The sequence below is a fragment of the Nicotiana tabacum genome, chromosome 7 (genome assembly GCF_000715075.1).
Source record: "Nicotiana tabacum cultivar K326 chromosome 7, ASM71507v2, whole genome shotgun sequence".
NCBI classification, from domain to species: Eukaryota; Viridiplantae; Streptophyta; class Magnoliopsida; order Solanales; family Solanaceae; genus Nicotiana; species Nicotiana tabacum.
The window spans coordinates 153427135-153449675 of record NC_134086.1 but is presented as its reverse complement, the minus strand read 5'-3'; the positions used below and the strand labels follow the sequence as shown (position 1 = coordinate 153449675).

At 40.0% G+C, this 22541-nt stretch overlaps 1 pseudogene; it reads right to left on the bottom strand.

The window, feature by feature from the left end:
- Positions 1 to 469: 469 nt before the first annotated feature.
- Positions 470 to 20991, bottom strand: LOC107829091 (protein pleiotropic regulator PRL2-like; annotated as a pseudogene).
- Between the last annotated feature and the right edge of the window lie 1550 nt (positions 20992 to 22541).

The window sequence follows — 22541 nt, the reverse complement described above, 5'->3', positions numbered from 1 at the left end:
TGAGTGAAAATTTTGAAAAACAACTTTTTGGAATTTTTCAAATTTCGAAAATTTCCGAAATGCATCTTCAAGTGAAAATTTGAAATTTTACGAACAAACGCTGATTTCGAAAAAAAAAGTAAAATTTTTTTTGGAAACAAGGAAAAAAAATTGTATGTCCAAACGGGCTCGAAGTGAAAAGTTAAAATACTTGTTAAGAAAATAACATGTCCACAAGTGAAGGAAATCACTTTCCCTCTTTAAATGGAAAATGTTTTTCCTCAAAACCATTTTATTATAACAAACATCGAAAATGACTCATAAAAATGACACCACTTGTACAAACACCCAATAATTTTCTCTGCTTTTACTTTTATCTATTTATACATTGACGGAAGCTATTTTCAACTCGCGCTTTTAAGATAAGCTGCTTGACAGCATATAAATGTATAACAAGATGGGATACAAAGATGCAAATGAAAATCAACTCATCAACTCTGAACATGGTGCCTTTCTTGGGTCAGTCTTGCTCTGCATGACCCAAAGAGCATGTTTGATTTGTATGCTTAGTGCGACTACAACCTGAATAATAAGCCAACATGGAATAGCAAAACGCTTTCTGAACTGCGATTGTAACTAGAAACGCCTAATGTCTTTTGGAGGCTTAAAATGAAGAGGATGAGTTTCTGGTGTGGCAGTTTCATCTTCTTTCCACATCTTGATTGTCTTATCAGCTTCACAACTGATCAGCCTTGAGCCAGTCATATCGTAGGTGAGCGCGTAGATGCCTGCTTCACTGTCCAGTGATCCTGAAACATGGTAAGGATTAGAATAAACCTTATGCTCCTCTTGACCAACAATAAAAGTAAACATCAAATTATCACACGCATACCAGGTTGAACAATAGTTTGAGATTGCTGGAAATTGTGACCACTTCTCCAATCCCAAAACCACATGCTTCCATTGTCACCTTCACAAGGAGATACACAATGCATCAGCAGAGTACATCACTAACCTCCAGCTTAAAAACCAGAATGAGGAAAGCAGGGGTTGGAGGGGCGGAACAAAAAATAAGAGGAATGGGCGGATGGGGAGTGGCATTAACTATTTCTCACCTCCTGTGGCCATTACGCCATCATCATTGACCGCCATCGCATTGACTATGGTTGGGAGCTGGAAAAAGGAAATGTCGACATGATCTTAGATTCTAATTTAAGAAATAAGGATATTCAATATGATGTAAGATACATTAAATATGTAGAGGTAAAATTTCTATGGCATGTCATCGTAACTTAGAGCATGTTATGCATAAATTCTCCTTTTGGAAGGTTGAATTTTTTTATGTTGTCTGCTGATGCAGAAGCAAAACAATCCCTGCCGCAGAATAAATTTTAAGAAAAATTAGTGGTGTACTCCGAGCAGAAGTTAGGGAATCATAAAAATAGCAGCATGTGCCATGTAAACATACTCCGTGGGAAGTTGAGCCATAGCTCGAACAGATTTCTTGTGATGTGTGAGGGTTGCCATTGTCTTACCTGCCAGACAAGGACAATTAGTAATCACAGGAAGTCAGAAACTGAAACCATTATAAAATAAACAGAGCATAAAATCCCAGTAAGGAAATCTGAGTTACCATATCTAAGGTCCCAGAACTTAATGGTACTGTCATGAGAGCCAGTTATAACCTGTGGATCCTGAAATGAAACTTCCCATCATGAAATCTGATTGTAATACGTAGACCATACAGCAAGAATAAAACAGTCATTAGCATATGATTATGACATCAACAAAATGAGACACCTTGCATAATGTTTTTAGTAGAGCCGGCTCCCACGAGTAATTTGCTTCTTAAAATAACAGAATTTCCAGCAACAGCACCCTAGTTGTGCTAATTATATGGAAATCACTTCTAAAAAGAATACATACGTACGTGGAAGCATTAGTAGTTGCTAAGGTTTAACTGTCTCGTGAAGGTATATCTGTTTTATTGGTGTGAATCCTCCTTATCAAGAAACATCCAGCCATCCCATCTTAAACCAGAAAGTATCCACAGAAGGCCATTCAAATGCGCTCATAGAGATTTTAGCTTAAAATAAATAGCATAAAAGCACAATATATCTTTATATTAAATATTTCGCCGGTTCCATCTGATTACTAGCTAAACCACCACCATCTGGTTTTCAAACCAAATATTTTGGTTCAGAGAACTATTTTGTTACTTTTTAAATAACACCAAACACAAAAGACAACCCAAGACATGTTACAAAAGACAACCCACGACATGTTTTTCGTTTCCACAAGAGGTCAGCCCCTAATTTTTGTAACTTCTCTTCATTTTTTTTAATAGGTATGTCTTTAACTTCTATACCTTCCCTTCAACATTACAAATTACAACCCAGCACCAACCCCTACCCTCTTTTTTCCCCTTTTTTAGCCAGTACAGATTTAATCTTTCTATTTTTTCTTCAATAAAAAGTTAATGTGAAATAGATTTGGTAGCATCAAAGATGTGAAGTCGGTTATTAATTATTAGGTTCACCCATTTGAGAATCTCAAAAAGAGTTAGATCAGCTAGAGATGTCTGGATGAGCACCCGTGAAGTCGAGGGGCCGGGAATAGAAATATGTGCAAGTACGAGTTGACTTATTCTCCGTCTCATTGAAGAAGTATTACACATGTACCTAATAAAAGTTTTTTTTGGTTTGGTAGCCAACCTTATTGACTTGGTTTGGTTGGTAGTCAACCTTGTTGAATTAGTTTGGTTTGGTAGCCAACTTTGTTGAATTTCTTTGGTTTGGTAGCCAACTTTGTTGAATTGTGAAAAGTGTGTGTAAATTGTCAAATATGGTAGGCTTTAGAGAGTGAAGCTTTGGCTATAAAAGGAGAGCTTCAACTCTCATTTCTATACACACCAACAAAGAGAGAAAGAAAGAGTGAGGTTTCACAGACAAGGTATAAAAAAATAGTCTGTGAGGAAAATAGAGAGTGAACGATATTGTAGTGAGGTGGGAATATCAAAAGAGGGTTATTTCTTTTGAGTGTTGTAGTGGTCTTTGGAGTATTTATCTCCGACCTACAAAGTGTAAAATTCCTTACTATAGTGATATCAGTTGCTCCTCTTGGGGCCGTGGTTTTTTCCCTTATTAAAAGGGTTTTCCACGTAAAAATCTTGGTGTCGTTATTACTCTTTTATTCTTGTTAATTACCGTATCTCGGTGCTACATTATTATTCTGCTTTTATTACCGTGAATATTATTTTGGAAAAGGGGTTTATTCCCAACAACTGGTATCAGAGCACAGGTTCTGCTCGTTCACTGAAATACTATTCACTATCGGTAGTACTATACTCGGTGAAAAATAAATGTCCGGAGTAAAGTACGAGGTAGCAAAATTCAACGGAGATAACGGTTTCTCAACATGGCAAAGAAGGATGAGAGATATGCTCATCCAACAAGGATTACACAAGGTTCTAGATGTTGATTCCAAAAAGCCTGATACCATGAAAGCTGAGGATTGGGCTGACTTGGATGAAAGAGCTGCTAGTGCAATCAGGTTGCACTTATCAGATGATGTGGTAAATAACATCATTGATGAAGACACTGCACGTGGAATTTGGACAAGGTTGGAAAGCCTATACATGTCCAAAACGCTAACAAATAAATTGTACCTGAAGAAGCAGTTATACGCCCTACACATGAGTGAAGGTACGAATTTTTTGTCACATTTAAATGTGTTTAACGGACTAATCACACAGCTTGCCAACCTCGGAGTGAAAATCGAGGAAGAAGATAAAGTCATCTTGCTATTGAACTCGTTGCCATCTTCGTACGATAATTTGGCAACAACCATCTTGCACGGTAAGACTACTATTGAGTTGAAAGATGTCACATCGGCTCTTCTACTCAATGAGAAGATGAGAAAGAAGCCTGAAAATCAAGGACATGCTCTCATCACACAAGGTAGAGGCAGGAGTTATCAAAGGAGTTCGAACAACTATGGTAGATCCGGAGCTCGTGGGAAGTCAAAGAACCAATCCAAATCAAGAGCCAGAAATTGCTACAACTGTGATCAACCAGGTCACTTCAAAAGAGATTGCCCAAATCCAAGGAAGGGCAAAGGTGAAACCAGTGGCCAGAAGAATGACGACAACACAGCCGACATAGTGCAAAATAATGAATGTTGTCCTCTTTATAAATGAGGAAGAGGAATGCATGCACCTGTCAGGTCCAGAGCCGGAATTGGTGGTTGACGCAGCGGCATCTCACCATGCCACACCGGTAACTGTCAGGTTCAGAGTCGGAATGGGTGGTTGACACAGCGGCATCTCACCATGCCACACCGATTGCAGGGATTGGTGACATTTGTATCAAGACAAATGTCGGATGCACATTGGTTCTAAAGGATGTGCGGCATGTACCTGATTTACGGATGAACTTGATCTCGGGAATTGCTTTAGACCGAGATGGATACGAGAGCTATTTTGCAAATCAAAAGTGGAGACTTACTAACGGATCATTGGTGATTGCAAAGGGAGTTTCTCGTGGCACGTTGTACAGGACAAATGCAGAAATATGCCAAGGTGAATTGAACGCGGCACAAGATGAGATTTCTGTAGATTTGTGGCATAAAAGAATGGGTCATATGAGCAAGAAGGGATTGCAGATTCTTGCCAAGAAATCACTCATTTCTTATGCCAAAGGTACAACGGTAAAACCTTGTGACTACTGTTTATTTGGTAAGCAGCATAGAGTCTCATTTCAGACATCGTCTGAAAGAAAATTGAATATACTTGATTTAGTATATTCTGATATTTGCGGCCCAATGGAAATTGAATCAATGGGCGGTAACAAATATTTTGTTACTTTTATTGATGATGCTTCACGAAAATTATGGGTTTATATTTTGAAAACCAAAGATCAGGTGTTTCAAGTTTTCCAGAAGTTTCATGCTCTAGTAGAAAGGGAGACGGGTCGAAAGCTAAAGCGTCTCCGAAGTGACAATGGAGGTGAGTACACTTCAAGGGAATTTGAAGAGTATTGTTCAAGTCATGGGATCAGACATGAAAAGACAGTTCCTGGAACCCCATAGCACAATGGCGTAGCCGAGAGGATGAACCGCACCATTGTGGAGAAGGTGAGAAGCATGCTCAGAATGGCTAAACTGCCTAAGTCATTCTGGGGTGAAGCAGTTCAGACAGCCTGTTACCTGATCAATAGGAGTCCATCAGTTCTGTTGTCGTTTGAAATCCCAGAGAGAGTTTGGACCAACAAGGAGGTGTCCTACTCGCATCTGAAGGTGTTCGGTTGCAAAGCTTTTGCACATGTACCAAAAGAGCAGAGAACAAAGCTGGATGATAAATTAGTTCCCTGCATATTTATCGGATATGGAGATGAAGAGTTCGGGTACAGACTGTGGGATCCTGTAAAGAAGAAGGTCATCAGAAGCAGAGATGTAGTCTTCCGAGAAAGTGAAGTTGGAACTGCTGCTGATATGTCAGAAAAGGCGAAGAATGGTATAATTCCTAACTTTGTTACTATTCCTTCTACTTCTAACAATCCCACAAGTACAGAAAGTACGACCGACGAGGTTGCCGATCAGGGGGAGCAACCTGGTATTGAGCAGGGGGAGCAACTTGATGAAGGTGTCGAGGAAGTGGAGCACCCCACTCAGGGAGAAGAACAACCTCAACCTCTGAGGAGATCAGAGAGGCCAAGGGTAGAGTCATGCAGGTACCCTTCCACAGAGTATGTTCTCATCAGTGATGAGGGGGAGCCAGAAAGTCTTAAGGAGGTGTTGTCCCATCCAGAAAAGAACCAGTGGATGAAAGCTATGCAAAAAGAGATGGAATCTCTACAGAAAAATGGCACATACAAGCTGGTTGAACTTCCAAAGGGTAAAAGACCACTCAAATGCAAATGGGTCTTTAAACTCAAGAAAGATGGAAATGGCAAGCTGGTCAGATACAAAGCTCGATTGGTGGTTAAAGGCTTCGAACAAAAGAAAGGTATTGATTTTGACGAAATTTTCTCACCTGTTGTCAAAATGACTTCTATTCGAACAATTTTGAGCTTAGCAGCTAGCCTAGATCTTGAAGTGGAGCAGTTGGATGTGAAAACTGCATTTCTTCATGGAGATTTGGAAGAGGAGATTTATATGGAGCAGCCAGAAGGATTTGAAGTAGCTGGAAAGAAACACATGGTGTGCAAATTGAATAAGAGTCTTTATGGATTGAAGCAGGCACCAAGGCAGTGGTACATGAAGTTTGACTCATTCATGAAAAGTCAAACATACCTAAAGACCTATTCTGATCCATGTGTATACTTCAAAAGATTTTCTGAGAATAACTTTATTATATTGTTGTTGTATGTGGATGACATGTTAATTGTAGGAAAAGACAAGGGGTTGATAGCAAAGTTGAAAGGAGATCTGTCCAAGTCATTTGATATGAAGGACTTGGGCCCAGCACAACATATTCTAGGGATGAAGATAGTTCGAGAGAGAACAAGTAGAAAGTTGTGGCTATCTCAGGAGAAGTACATTGAACGTGTACTAGAACGCTTCAACATGAAGAATGCTAAGCCAGTCAGCACACCTCTTGCTGGTCATCTAAAGTTGAGTAAGAAGATGTGTCCTACAACAGTGGAGGAGAAAGAGAACATGGCTAAAGTTCCTTATTCTTCAGCAGTCGGAAGCTTGATGTATGCAATGGTATGTACTAGACCTGATATTGCTCACGCAGTTGGTGTTGTCAGCAGGTTTCTTGAAAATCCTGGAAAGGAACATTGGGAAGCAGTCAAGTGGATACTCAGGTACCTGAGAGGTACCACGAGAGATTGTTTGTGCTTTGGAGGATCTGATCCAATCTTGAAGGGCTATACGGATGTTGATATGGCAGGTGACATTGACAACAGAAAATCTACCACTAGATATTTGTTTACATTTTCAGGGGGAGCTATATCATGGCAGTCTAAGTTGCAGAAGTGTGTTGCACTTTCAACAACTGAAGCAGAGTACATTGTCGCTACAGAAACTGGCAAGGAGATGGTATGGCTCAAACGGTTCCTTCAAGAGCTTGGATTGCATCAGAAGGAGTATGTCGTCTATTGTGACAGTCAAAGTGCAATAGACCTTAGCAAGAACTCTATGTACCATGCAAGGACCAAACACATTGATGTGAGATATCATTGGATTCGAGAAATGGTAGATAATGAATCTCTAAAAGTCTTGAAGATTTCTACAAGTGAGAATCCCGCAGATATGCTGACCAAGGTGGTACCAAGGAACAAGTTCGAGCTATGCAAAGAACTTGTCGGCATGCACTCAAACTAGAAGACAGTGCTACCTCTTCTAGATGAATGAGACTGGAGGGGGAGATTGATGAGGTCCATCTCATTGAAGAAGTATTAGACATGTGCCTAATAAAAGTTTTCTTTGGTTTGGTAGCCAACATTGTTGACTTGGTTTGGTTGGTAGTCAACCTTGTTGAATTAGTTTGGTTTGGTAGCCAACTTTGTTGAATTTCTTTGGTTTGGTAGCCAACTTTGTTGAATTGTGAAAAGTGTGTGTAAATTGTCAAATATGGTAGGCTTTAGAGAGTGAAGCTTTGGATATAAAAGGAGAGCTTCAACTCTCATTTCTATACACACCAACAAAGAGAGAAATAAAGAGTGAGGTTTCACAGACAAGGTATAAGAAAATAGTCTGTGAGGAAAATAGAGAGTGAGCGATATTGTAGTGAGGTGGAAATATCAAAAGAGGGTTATTTCTTTTGAGTGTTGTAGTGGTCTTTGGAGTATTTATCTCCGACCTACAAAGTGTAAAATTCCTTACTATAGTGATATCAGTTGCTCCTCTCGGGGCCGTGGTTTTTTCCCTTATTAAAAGGGTTTTCCACGTAAAAATCTTGGTGTCGTTGTTACTCTTTTATTCTTGTTAATTACCGTATCTCGGTGCTACATTATTATTCCGCTTTTATTACTGTGAATATTATTTTGCAAAAGGGGTTTATTCCCAACACGAGTGCCTATTTGGGAATTAAGCCTAGTCTAATATATTCAAATTCTTGAAAACATTGTTGAATGTTCTAAAATAGGAAGACTGACACAAAAATTGAAACGGATAGAGTAACAACAATAATAGTACATATTATGTGAAGTATAAAGCATCACATATTGAAGAAAACCGACATTTCTAGGATCAAACCAAATCTAAAATAAATTTGCTCGTAACAGACAATAATCTAGATGTAGGCTATGATTAACTTTAATAAAAAGAATTTGCTAATAATCTCACAGTGAAGAGAATTCCTAATTTCAGACGAAGATATTAAAAAGTTTTGGTAAATAGGAAAATTACAAAGTATGGAAATTGAAAAAGTAGAAGATAGTTGGGGTTTTGAAATAGGTAGAGGAAGTCATAACGGGCAACTACTATTTCATGGTATAAGTTATATTATGTTCACTTGCACTGCTCCAGGTGCAGTTAATTTAGGATTTCAGCTATTACAAACTAGGATTTCAAATCAGGATCAAATTTTCTCTAGCATCTAGAATTTTGCAGCTGCCAATCGTGACTTAATTTCGACACTACTCTAACTCTCAAGTCATAGGCTGTCGACTGTCGTATTGTCTCCTGCCCTCATGCTTAAAAAAATAAGACAGATTTAATATTAAACCTGTTTGACTCAAAAGATTTTTAACTCTTTTTAAGCAAATCAATCAAAGCTGAAGGGGTAAATCGTAGTCAAACTTAATTAATACCGAATCGAAAGATTGAATGGTAATAAATGCATATTAGACGAATAGAACACCAAAAGATCTTTATTAGAACTGAGCACTGCCTTCCCTCTCCGTAGAGAGGGAAGAAGAATTACAATTGCTTTGTCTTTTTCAGGATATAAGGATGGAGCTCGCTCCATGTTTCTCATGTGAAAAGTCCTCTTTTCTTCTCTTTTTCGGTGGAGTTCTGTTCATCTCTTTGATATGTGAGAGTGCTCGAGGAGAAGCAGACCCCCTTTCGGAATTTTCTTGGGCTTGTATATTTAGTCGAAATCCCTCCTACTTTTGCCGTGACTTGGCGCGACTGGCTCACTGGTCGTGGAGAGGCATTGTTTTCATCATTGTGTTGTGTCTTAAAGGCGGGAGGAGATTAGCTTTCACCGACTTCTTCTATATGATGGTAAGAATAGGGTCGTGGTCACCCCAGTCGAGGCGGTCAGATTTTGACCAGTACAGTTAGTCCCTCCGTTCGTCGGGGTCGTGCTTCATCGAGCTCGACGGACGGATCATGTATGCAATGCAGCCGAGAGGAATCTGACCCCTCATTTCGTTCTTTAGTCGTGTTGTGTGAACTTATAGAAATAACATCGTCTGAGCTCGAGCGAGGTTGAACTTTTTAGTTTCTTGATCGGCGAAGGCTCTTGGCCTTAAGGGCACTATTTCGAACTTATCGAAGTAACGGCGTCTGAGTTCGAGTGAGGTCAAACTTTTCTATTTCTGTTGATGGCGAAGGCTCTTGGCCTTAAGGGCGCTATTTCGAACTAATCGAAATAACGACGTCTAAGTTAGAGCGAGGTCAAACTTTTCTATTTCTGTTGATGGCGAAGGCTCTTGGCCTTAAGGGCGCTATTTCGAACTTATCGAAATAATGGCCTCTGAGTTCGAGCGAGGTCGAACTTTTCTATTTCTGTTGATGGCGAAGGCTCTTGGCCTTAAGGGCACTATTTCGAACTTATCGAAATAACGACAACTGTCTCACTTTGGATGGCGTGGGAGTGTTTTTCCTACACTCGCGTAGCGTTGCGATGGTTTCAGAATCGAAACACCGGTAGGTAAACGAAACGTCGCTTCGCACGTTCTATCATTATGACACACGTTTCCGAGGAACTGAAACGTTTCACGTCCCATCAGGTTTTAATGGTGGCTCTTGGGTTTCGAGCTCGGGGGATCAGTGTCCTTTATAAATAGGGGAACTTGTTATTTGCTTCCCACACTTCAGCGTTTATTTTAAGGAAATTCCCCTGATATCTCCTTTTCTGGTATCTCGAGCTCTTGCTTACATTCTTGCTTATTGCAATACTCGATCTCTTCACTTCTTCCTGAAAGTTTTTCCCTTTCGGCTTAAAATGGCCGGTGCGTTTTCTCGTGACCATCTTCCTGCTGCCCCTCCGGTAACTGAGAACCCTGTCCATGCCACCGGGGAATTGGACATGGTAGAGGATGAGGAGGTTCCCTCGGTAGATGAGATCCTACCTCGCCCTGGGAGGGACGTGATTGACTTCAGTATCGGTGGTGGAGCGGAACCGGAGAACATTGCTCTCGTTATAAGAGAAAGAGGGATCGTGGATTTGAGGGAGCGATGGGGCATCCCTAGCTTCGTCAAAATGCAGCCTGCGGGGAGTAACGTCCGAGTTCAATACGACCGCCTCGGTTTTTGTATGTTCTACGCCTACCCCTTCATTGTAGGGTATACACTCCCGCTTTCTATGTTAGTGGTGGATTTCTGCCGCTACTATGAGGTGTGTCCTTCTCAACTTTCTCCAGTATTTATACAAGATGTTGCTCATGTTACTCAAATACGTAGAGATTGCCAGTCGTGAGGTTACCCTGGGCCATGTGCTTAGCCTTTTTGCTCCCCAATTGATTTGAGGTATGATGATTCATGCACCTCATCGGGGATCAAAGGGTCTGGTGGTGAAGATGGATGATAAAACCAATCGTCGCTTTTACGAGAATTTTTTCTACGTGTGGACCGAGCACATTGTGGCAGACCCGACTGGGTTCCTTGAGAGATGGAATTTTGCCCATAAGTCTGTGTCTTTGATTAACAGAATGTTCAATTTCTCTTTTTCTCTATCCTCTTTTTTGTTGCAGGTACTGAATTGCCTTGTTATTCTGTAGCCGAGAAGTTGCCTCTGTCGCCTCTTGAAGGGATTCGTGAATGGGTGGAGGTCGTTCTTCCACACATAGTGGGGGTTCGCACCTGGTCGACCTTCCATGAGAGGTTTGGACGTAGACCCCTTACAGGTGAGAGGACGTCCTTATTTATTGTTCTTTATTCATTTTTTGCCTCGCCTCTTATACCTCGTTTGTCGTTGTCAGGGAGGGTGCGGAGAGCCAGGGCCCCTCAATTATCCTTTCGCCAGCCGGCTGTGTCAGCTCGTATTGTCGCGATACTTACCGCTCGTCCTTCGTCGAGGGCAGCTTCGGTCGAATCTGCGGCCTTGGTCACTCCAGTAAGGACTGCCTCTCAGGACGAAGTTCGTCCTACGAATGAGTCACCATCAACTGGGGAGGAGTAAGGGCCGTCGAATAGACGGAGGGTCGAGTTCAAGATGGTGCCTCCGACAATGATCAACCTGGACGAGTCTCCCCCGACAGGCACAAGGAAGGTGTTCTCATGGCATCTTCCGTAGAGGCAGAGCGAGTTGTCGAAGCAGACGCTGATGGCCAGTGCCTAGAATCTCCGGTCACTGCAATGGCTCAGCCAGAAGTTCCAGATGTTACTGTTGATCAGCGCCCTATCGGAGTAGAGAATCAGACCCCCGGTACCACCATAGTGAATTCAGATGTACCCTCTTCGTCCGTGGAGGTCGCACTCTTTCCGCAGCAGAAAGGGAGAAAGGCATGGTGATTGATGAGTATGAGTCCTAGTCATACCTGGACCCTGACGACATCAGAATGTTCGAGGAGGGCCTTACTTATTCGGTGGTTCACGTTGGGGGGTCGGCTCGAGTTCACAGAATTCCTTCCGACGTTAATCTTTTGGCGCAGGGGGATAACTTGGTCCGCAATTTAGCCTGCTGTGCTTGGAAGCGGAGACCGAGTCCTTGCGGAGTATCCCTGATACCGAGTTACGGGATGAGGTGGTCGTTATGGGCTTGAGGGTAGGGTATTTGTGGCTCTTGTTTTGGACTTTTTTCCCTTTGTTTGACAGTATTAGTTTAATCGCCTTTCTGTTTTTCAGACGTATATGGTAGAGGTGGAAAGCATCCGTAGGGCCAACGTTCGGTCGAGGATTTTCTTGCAGATGTTGGAGAAATATCGACGCTACCGCGATAGGTGTCGTGAATTGCATGAACGACTGAAGACGGACCCCCATAACCGGACCCTGGGCGAGGAGTTGGAGAATAGGGATCAAGAGCTGCTGCAAACGATCCGCAGTAAGAGCGAGCTTGAGGAGCAACTCCGCCCCAAGGACGGGGAGCTCGAATTGTGCAGGGGTGTCACCGCAGAATGTGAGTATTTGCAGGGCAAGCTGAGGTCCATGCAGTCGGAGATGGACCAGAACTTGGTTCGGGTCGAGGTGATTAGCTCAAAATGGAGAGGAAAGCTAACCGCGTTGGAGAGCAAGGCCGCTGGCTTGGAACATATTAAGAGGGACTGGCCTGAGGCTTTGGCGAGGGCGGTGGCTTTAGAAGAAACCATTTGTGTGATCCAGTCTGAGCAGGAATCGGAGAGGGAGACAGCAACGCTTATGGAGGCGAGGCTCGAGAAGCGGATTAGCATGATTGATCAGGAGGCTTCGATTCTGGCAGATCGAGTCACGACCCTGGAGGCAGAGAATAAGTGACTGAAGGCTCAAGATGAGTCGTCTCACGCTGCCGTTCCCCGCCAGATTCATGAGCTCTGGGTCTATGCCGAAGCTAAGCATGACATTTATAAGAATTTGTTGGAAGCGGGCACTGGGGTTGTTCATTCGGATCGGATATCCGAAATCCGAACCGATCCATTCAATTTTGAATTTCGGATTGGATCGGATTTCGGATTATGTTTATGAAAATTTCGGATTTCGGATCGGATTTCGGATTGGTATATTTTAATCCAATCCAATCCGAAATTATTAGGACATGTATAAATACTACACTTTAATTTACATCAACCTCCAAGTTATTACCTTTACAATTGCTAGATTTAGCTATATTGGCACCATAGTACTCTCATAATTGCATAAACATGAATTTTTCTTAATGTATTGCCTCTTTTACAAAGAAAATATACATATTAGTTTAACTTTGAGGCATAATAATACGATCCGATATCCGATCCGATCCAAACTTTAAAATTCGATCTGATCCGATATAATTCAGATCGGATTCGGATTACATTTCCTAGAATCCGAAATTCGAAATTCGAATCTGAAATATGCTAAATCCGATCCGATCCGATCTGATCCGTGCACAACCCTAGCGGGCACCGTGACCGAGGCTGCATATAAGGAAGCATGAGCGAAAGCTCGTGAGGCTCGCATCAACTGTGGGTATGACATGGAGACGCCCGAAGCTAATGGGGGCACAGATGGTGATGATGATGACCCTCGTGGGGATGGTGATGATGACGGCGGTGGTGATGCCGAGTGAAAAATATTTGTAGCTTGTTTTCGTTTTCATTTCGTTGGTAGGCTGGTATCTGTTTGCTCCGTTTTTTTATTTCTTCGTTGGCCTTGGCCTATTTTAAGCGGCGATTGTCCGCACTCATGACTTTTCAATAATAAAGAGTTCTTTGTGATTTGCTTTGTATCAGTTTTCGTTGTTAATTATGCAGCCTTGGCGCAAGACGGGAGCTCGTCTGATGAGTCTCGGTCCTTTTCTCTTCTTTTTTTTTTTTTGCGAAGGCTCCTGGCACTGAAGGGGGTTATTTCGAATTTACCGAAATAATAGCTCGTCATAATTCGAACGAGGTTGGATCCTTTTTTTGCTTTGATGGCGAAGGCCCTTAGCCTTAAAGGTATTTCGAACTTATCGAAATAACATCTTGTCATGATTCAAACGAGGTCGAATCCAGTTCTTACTTTGATGGCGAAGGCCCTTATCCTTAAGGGTGTTATTTCAAACTTATCAAAATAACAACCCGTCGTGATTCGAACGAGGTCGAATCCAGTTTTTACTTTGATGGCGAAGGCCCTTAGCCCTAAGGGTGTTATTCGAACTTATCGAAATAATAACCCGTCGTGATTCGAACGAGGTCAAATCCAGTTTTTACTTTGATCGCGAAGGCCCTTAGCCTTAAGGGTGTTATTTCGAACTTATCGAAATAATAACCCGTCTGTCACAACCCAAAATCCCACCATATTAGTTGTGATGGCACTTAGTATCTAAGACTAAGTAAGTCGGTTATAATAACAATTCAAGCCATTTTTGTTTTTAAAATAGATAATCGAAACCAACAACAAAAATAAAGATACAACCTCCCAAGACTGGTAGTACTGAGTCACGAACTCTAACTGAATACATGAAATGATCTGAAGGAAATTAAATATACAATACTGCTTGAATAATATATGATAGTACGATAAAAGGGAAAGACTCCAAGGGACTACGACGACCAAGCAGCTCTACCTTGAATCCTTGCGCGCTCTCTAACTCTTTCCGAGTCCTATATCTCCAATACCTGTCTCTGTACATAAAAAATGTACAGAAGTGTAGTATGAGTACACTACAGCGGTACCCAGTAAGTATCAAGACTAACCTCGGTGGAGTAGTGACGAGGTACAGTCAAGACACATCTAATAACCTGTGCAATATAGCATACCACAATAATAGGAAACAAATAGCAATGATACCAACAATTATCAACTAGTGATATAAACAACAAGACAACAGGAACACCAAAAATATTGCTCAATAAATAATGAGTACAAGTACAACCATTTAATCAAGTCCTTCAATTACAAATCTTTCATAATCAACAAGTGACATACATAGCAGGACAACAAGAACACCATAAATATCGCTCAACAAACTATGATTACAAGTATAACTATTTAATCAAGTCCTTCAATTACACATCTTTCATCTAAAAGTTTTCCAAATAATAATCTTTAGAATATAATACTTACCAATAAATATATTTCGAATATACTTCCTTCAAATAAATATCCTTCAAATCTAATTCTTTGAAATAATATTTTGAATATAATTCTTTCAAATAAAAGTCACATTGTGACACCTTATTTCACAATCATAAAAATACGGGTCTCAGCCCACCTTCATATTTTTCGTAATACAGGCCTCACCCCACTTTCATATTTCTACGGCACCTCGTGCCCATATTTCTATTACAACTGCACGGACAACTCACATGCCAAAAATATCAATATATAAAAAAATATGCACGACCAATTTACTTTACAAATAGTTTGAGTGAAGAAAATGACATTGCACTTAAATTAAAGCATCGTATAAACTATTGATTTGGATGTAAAACTTATTAATTTAAAACATAATAGTAATTTCTTTTATTTAAAACAACTCAATCATTGAAAATCGCTAAAAACCAAAAATATAAATCTTCAAAGTCTCGTACTAAAAAGTCAAAGCGAACACAATGCAACAAGGAGCACAAAACACATAATAATAATAAAAATAATAATAATAATAATAATAATAATAATAATAATAATAGTGAAAACATAATAATAATAATGTCAACTAGTACATCACAGAAGAAGATAAGAATTTACATATTAATGAAACAAAATCACCAAAGACAAGAACATAAATAAAGAAATATCAACAGGGCACTACCGAGGTACCGCCTCGTAGTCCTAAATCATAAATAAATTCACAATATCTCATTTTCTTATATCACCGCGGGAGCCTTCACATATAATTTTAAATAAAACAATTTTCCCCGAAATAGCATCCCGCGTTTTAGCCACCCTTATCACACCGCATGACTTCTAGTAGTTCCCCTACTAGCCACGCGTTTCAAGTTACCCTTATCTCACCGCATGCGTTTCAACACACTGGCCTTATATCACCGCATGCGTATCAATATCACAATATTTCACAAATCGCACCTCAAGTGCCCAAATATCACAGCATAATACAACTTGCACCTCAAGTGCCCAATTATCGCAACATAATACAACTTGCACCTCAAGTGCCCAATTATCGCAGCATAATATAACTTGCACCTCAAGTGATCACATATCAAAGCATATCACAAATTGCACATCAAGTGCTCAAATATTACAACATATCACAGATTTCACATCCAGTGCTCAAATCTTACAGCATATCACAAATTTCACATCAAGTGCTTAAATATTACAACATATCATAAATTTCACATCCAGTGCTCAAATCCTACAACATATCACAAATTTCACGTCAAATGCTCAAATATTACAATATATCACAAATTGCACATCAGGTGCCCAAATATTACAACTTGTCACATGAATCAACAATACATTATTTTTCCACAATATGAAGCCCACGGCTCGGTCATAATGCGCACAAAAATTCTAACAAAATATCTGGGAGTGAAAACTCAACAAAATAATATTTCACAATTTAACACTTCGCCTCAATATGATTTACAGCATTTATAACTCAATATCAATTTCAACAATATGAATTGAAAAGAAATTCATCAAGGGACAACACTTTTTTTTATTCACAACTTCATGAAATAAATAGATTTATTCATCTTATTAACTAAATTTCTCATTTAAATTGTATGTAGATAAAATCAATAATGAAAATTATTTCCATAAAAATAGCAACTCAAACAAACACAGAATTCACATAAAAGTCAAGTAGCAATCGCACCAAATTATCATATAAAAATAATCTAGACAAATAAGGAATGAGACATGACAAATAAGAGATTTAATGAGTCCCAACAATTTTCTGATTTAATACATAAGATTGTCTACGAATTTTAATCGATATAGTTTGCACATATAAACCAAGTATGTACTCGTCACCTCGTGTACATGGTTTTCAATCACACAATTTCCACATAAGACTCAATGCCTAAGGGGAAATTCCCCCCACACAAGGTTAGGCAAGTTACTTACCTCAAATCACGCTATCTCAATCCAATAATTGACATTTTTCCTCGATTATCCAACTCTGAATGGTTCGAATCTAGCCAAAAATAATTCAATACAATCAACACAGATTATTGGAATCAATCCCATGTGAAAATACCAAATTTTCCAAAAAAATCCGAATTAGATCAAAAATCGCCCGTGGGGCCCACGTTTCGAAATCCGACGAAAGTTACAAAATATGAACGCCCATTCAACCACGAGTCAAACCATACCAAAATTACTAAATTCCAACAACAAATCGACCTCAAAATCTTAAATCTAAGATATACAGAATTTCTACCATTTTCAACCCAATTCACTAATTTCATGATAAAAACAATAATAGATTCATGTATTTTAACCAAAATCGAGTTAGAATCACTTACCCCAATCCATATGGTGAAAATCGTCTCAAAAATCGCTTCAATCCGAGCTCCATAGCTCCAAATGTGTTAAAAATGGCTGAAACTCGCATTTTGTAATCTGTCCAGGTAAGTCGCAGGTGTCGAATACGATTTATAAATCACATTGGGTAACTGCGATTTGCCTCTGCCCCAGAACACAGCATTACCCGCCTTCAGTAAATCCATCGTAACTTTTTGTATAAATGTCCAAATTATGAACGGTTTGAAGCTTTAGAAACTAGACTCAAAGACCTTTAATTTGATAAGTTGTGCATCACATAACACCTTATATATATGTATATGTGCTCGTCCAAAGTGTGATCTTGTGCTTGTTCATTTAGAATTTTAGCCTATCTTGAAATTTTCCAACTTGGCTTAGACTTAGGCTTCTCCTTAGACTCCAAATCACTTACAATATACTTCGTACGCTTATTATCATATCCAATTGATATCCATCATATTAATAGTCTGTCTTTGCGCACAAAATAATATAATTAGCGCACATCAACTTTCTTAATAGCTTAAGTACTTCAAAAAAATTCTGAGGTGCTACACCGTCGTGACTCGAACGAGGTCGAATCTAGTTCTTACTTTGATGGCGAAGGCCCTTAGCCTTAAGGGTGTTATTTCGAACTTATCTAAATAACAACCCGTCGTGACTCGAACGAGGTCGAATCCAGTTCTTACATTGATGGCGAAGGCCCTTATCCTTAAGGGTGTTGTTTCGAACTTATCGAAATAACAACCCGTTGTGATTCGAACGAGGTCGAATCCAGTTTTTACTTTGATGGCGAAGGCCCTTATCCTTAAGGGTGTTGTTTCGAACTTATTGAAATAACAACCCGTCGTGATTCGAATGAGGTCGAATCCAGTTTTTACTTTGATGGCGAAGGCCCTTAGCCCTAAGGGTGTTGTTTCGAACTTATCGAAATAACAACCTGTCGTGATTCGAACGAGGTCGAATCCAGTTTTTACTTTGATGGCGAAGGCCCTTAGTCTTAAGGGTGTGTTATTTCAAACTTATCGAAATAATAACCCGTCGTGACTCGAACGAGGCCGAATCCAGTTTTTACTTTGATGGCGAAGGCCCTTAGCCTTAAGGGTGTTATTTCGAACTTATCGAAATAACAACCCGTCGTGATTTGAACGAGGTCGAATCCAGTTTTTACTTTGATGGCGAAGGCATTAGCCTTAAGGGTGTTATTTCGAACTTATCAAAATAACACCGTCTTGACTCGAACGAGGTCGAATCTAGTTCTTACTTTGATGGCGAAGGCCCTTAGCCTTAAGGGTGTTATTTCGAACTTATCGATATAACCACCCGTCGTGATTCGAACAAGGTCGAATCTAGTTTTTACTTTGATGGAGAAGGCCCTTAGCCTTAAGGGTGTTATTTCGAAGTTATCGCAATATCAACCCGTCGTGACTCGAACAAGGTCGAATCCAGTTCTTACTTTGATGGCGAAGTCTCTTAGCCTTAAGGGTGTTATTTTGAACTTATCGAAATAACAACCTGTCGTGACTCGAACGAGGTCGAATCCAATTTTTACTTTGATGGAGAAGGCCCTTAGCCTTAAGGGTGTTATTTCGAACTTATCGAAATAACAACCCGTCGTGACTCGAACGAGGTTGAATCCAGTTTTTACTTTGATGGCGAATACTTTTCGTGGAAGTCCCAGTTTTGCCAGCATTGCTCGCATCAGATGGTTCAACGTCATGGGCATGAGGTGTCAATATTTCGCATAGGCTCGCGTTGCACTTGTGTTGCAGTTTCCCGTTCGATTTTGGCTATTTTTCTCGAAGACGCCGCCGAACGGGAGGGTTTCGGTTATGCCGAAATGATCTCTGGTTCCTTAATCTAGGTGCCCCTGTGTTCGTTCGCTTGCATGGGTTTCGTATATCCGATCTGGCGAACTATAGGGGATGAGGATGAGATGGTCCTTGCCTCTGCCCGGCGGTTTTGAGAGAAGGGGAGAGATTGGGTTGCAGCACCTTTCGCCTTGTCCGAGATGTTCGAAGCTGATAGAGCAGAGAATTCTCGACCTTGCGAATCCGTTTGATTTCTTTTCCTTCAGCGTGCTGCCTACAAACCTGGTGTGAATTGGGTTCTCTTCTTGTGCTTCTTAGCTTCGATCCGGGAAAACTAGGAGTTTTCACTAGGAAATACAACGCCAAATTATTTGACTCAAAAGATTTTTTACTCTTTTTAAGCAAATCAATCAAAGCTGAAGGGGTAAATCGTAGTCAAACTTAATTAATACCGAATCGAAAGATTGAATGGCAATAAATGCATATTAGACGAATAGAACACCAAAAGATCTTTATTAGAACTGAGCACTGCCTTCCCTCTCCGTAGAGAGGGAAGAAGAATTACAATTGCTTTGTCTTTTTCAGGATATAAGGATGGAGCTCGCTCCCTGTTTCTCATGTGAAAAGTCCTCTTTTCTTCTCTTTTTCGGTGGAGTTCTGTTCATCTCTTTGATATGTGAGAGTGCTCGAGGAGAAGCAGACCCCCTTTCGGAATTTTCTTGGGCTTGTATATTTAGTCGAAATCCCTCCTACTTTTGTCGTGACTTGGCGCGACTGGCTCACTGGTCGTGGAGAGGCATTGTTTTCATCATTGTGTTGTGTCTTAAAGGCGGGAGGAGATTAGCTTTCACCGACTTCTTCTATATGATGGTAAGAATAGGGTCGTGGTCATCCCAGTCGAGGCGGTCAGATTTTGACCAGTACAAAACCCAATTATAAAAGAAATCTTACCATTGGCCTGGTAAAAACAGAACAAACAGTGTTATCATGTCCAGACAGAGCATGAATTTGCATTTTGCTACGAATATCCCACACCTGAAATCATGATAGAATTAAGATAAAAGTCAGAACTGCACCAATGTTATATTTGGAAAGAACAGAAGTAGTAACTACTAAAAGCTTCAGTACTAGGATCAGCTATCACCCAAGATAAAGAGCCTCAGTAATGATACCCGACAGAGAATCACGACCCCCAGTGAACAAGATGTCAATGGTTGGATGAAGAGCCAAGCAATAAACACCACTGAGGTGGCCATGATAGGAGCGGATCACCTGAAAATATATATATATATATATATATATATATATAAAAAAGCAAAAAATAAAACCACAAGCTGAAACAGAGAGGTTACATTCCAGATCCCTTACACCTTAAATCCGACATTACACCTTGTTTTCTAGCTAGAGGACTCCTCCTCATTTACAATTGACCTTAGTAAGGTAACAAAAAAAAGTGAACAATGCTAGTAGCCCATACAGTTACTAACACTTGAGCTTTCTCCATATAGAAAGAACCTCTAGCAGCTTGTGGTAGTTCTTGGACTGAGAAGAACATTTCAGCAATCCTTGATCCTACATTGTGCCTCCAAATTTAGCCAATGCATCAGTAACATATTCCCCTCCCTAAAACAATGCACTACTTCAATTTGCAGATGTTTAATGATAGACTGCATCTCCATAATATCATCTGCAATCTCCCAAGCATGTTTAAAGATTCCTTTTAACATGTTAACAATGAGCAACGAGTCCATCTCAAGAGTAATATTCCTGATATTATGAAATTGACATCAGGAAATTCCAAACAGTGCTGCTTTGGATTCTGTTACATTGTTAGTGCAGAATTGGATTGGTTTGGTAAAAGCCATAACCATATCTCCAATCCGTTTCTAACAATGCCACCAATACCAGCAGTCTTATGAAGTCATTGCTACTCCCATCGGTATTTACTTTCAGTCTGCTTGATGGTGGAAATTCCCATTTTACAGGCTGAATATGCAGGTTATGATGGAAAGCTTTAACTCCGGAACAAATTTGTGACCATGAGCCACCCCATTCCAACCCCTTAAACTGAATTCTGAGTAGCAGGCGTGTAAAGGACATAACCTAGAATATTATGGTATTCGCAGCAGGCATATTTGCACTGCACCTATCTTTCCATAACTCCCAACAGATGATGGATGGTACACACTGAAGTATGAAAGCATGTTCTTCATTCTTAGGCTTCAACAACCACCATTTCATTAGAGATTGTCTCTGATTTGCAGCATGTGAAATGCCTAGAGCTTGGCCAAAGAAGTGCCATACTCTCTTGGCTTTCCAACTGGAGCTTTCCAGCATGTGAAATTCCCCAAATGCATGCTTGAATCAGTTGATTAGCATGACTAATGATTCTGACTCATCTTCCACATCCAAATTCTCTTCGATCGTCTGAAGTATGTATTATATATATATATATATATATATATATATATATATATGTGTGTGTGTGTGTGTGTGTGGTTTGCAGCATCCAACAAAAGTAGGTGAACTACATTTTCTTAAATAAGCATCCCCCAGGTACATGACCATCAAATAGTTCTGAATTAAAATGTTTACATCATTAACTTTCCAAAAGAAATTACATTTCTCTGTAGCAAAATCTGATATCCGAATCGTGTATTTGAATCTTCAAAGAGTAGTACATTGATAGATGCGAAAAACATAAAAACTATTTACATCAAATTTCAACCTTATATATATATATTCCACTGAAGGGGGTTTGCCCTTTCACCACCCTAGCTCCGCCACGGGCTCAACCTACCAGAAGTTTCTCAAGCTCAAACGCCCAAGACCTTTGGTTAAGAGCAGAAGGATGACATCCATCCACAATGTTTGGTGGTCAATTTTCTACTTATACACATACCACACAACTATGAGAAAAGGAAATTAGCCGAATATAATGCCAGTGATGTCAAACCAGATTTGCTTGATCGCCTTTAATGATGAGATCATGACACTCATCTGAATTCAAAGAAAGATAGAAAGCAAGAAGTTCTTCCAAATCCTTTGATGCCCTTATATTATTCTCCACATCATTGACTCCTTCAAATCTTTCTGTGGATCTTCAGATGATTTCACCAATGTAAAACTTTCTGAAACACTACAATGATATTCCTCCTTGAAGAAACACTCTTTCTGCTAACTAGACCATAATTAATTAATACTAGTACTACTACCCAAAATGAGCTAGCACACATATCTTGAAAACTAAATACTCCAACTAGGCAGCTAAAACAGGGAATCGACGCCGAAATATAATAAGCGAGCACTATCTCTCTGAGAGAAAAACAGAAACAGCAAAAAAATTGGCAGAACTTTCAGTAGTATTAAGTTTTAGTAGTACTACATAAACTATCAACAACCATCTTTAATATGTCGATCATATATCCCTAGCTAGTAAAAACTATAACAGAAACATAAGAAAAATTCAAAATATTTTGATAAATCATAGTATTATAGTACAGGTAATTTGTAACTTGATCTAAGAGC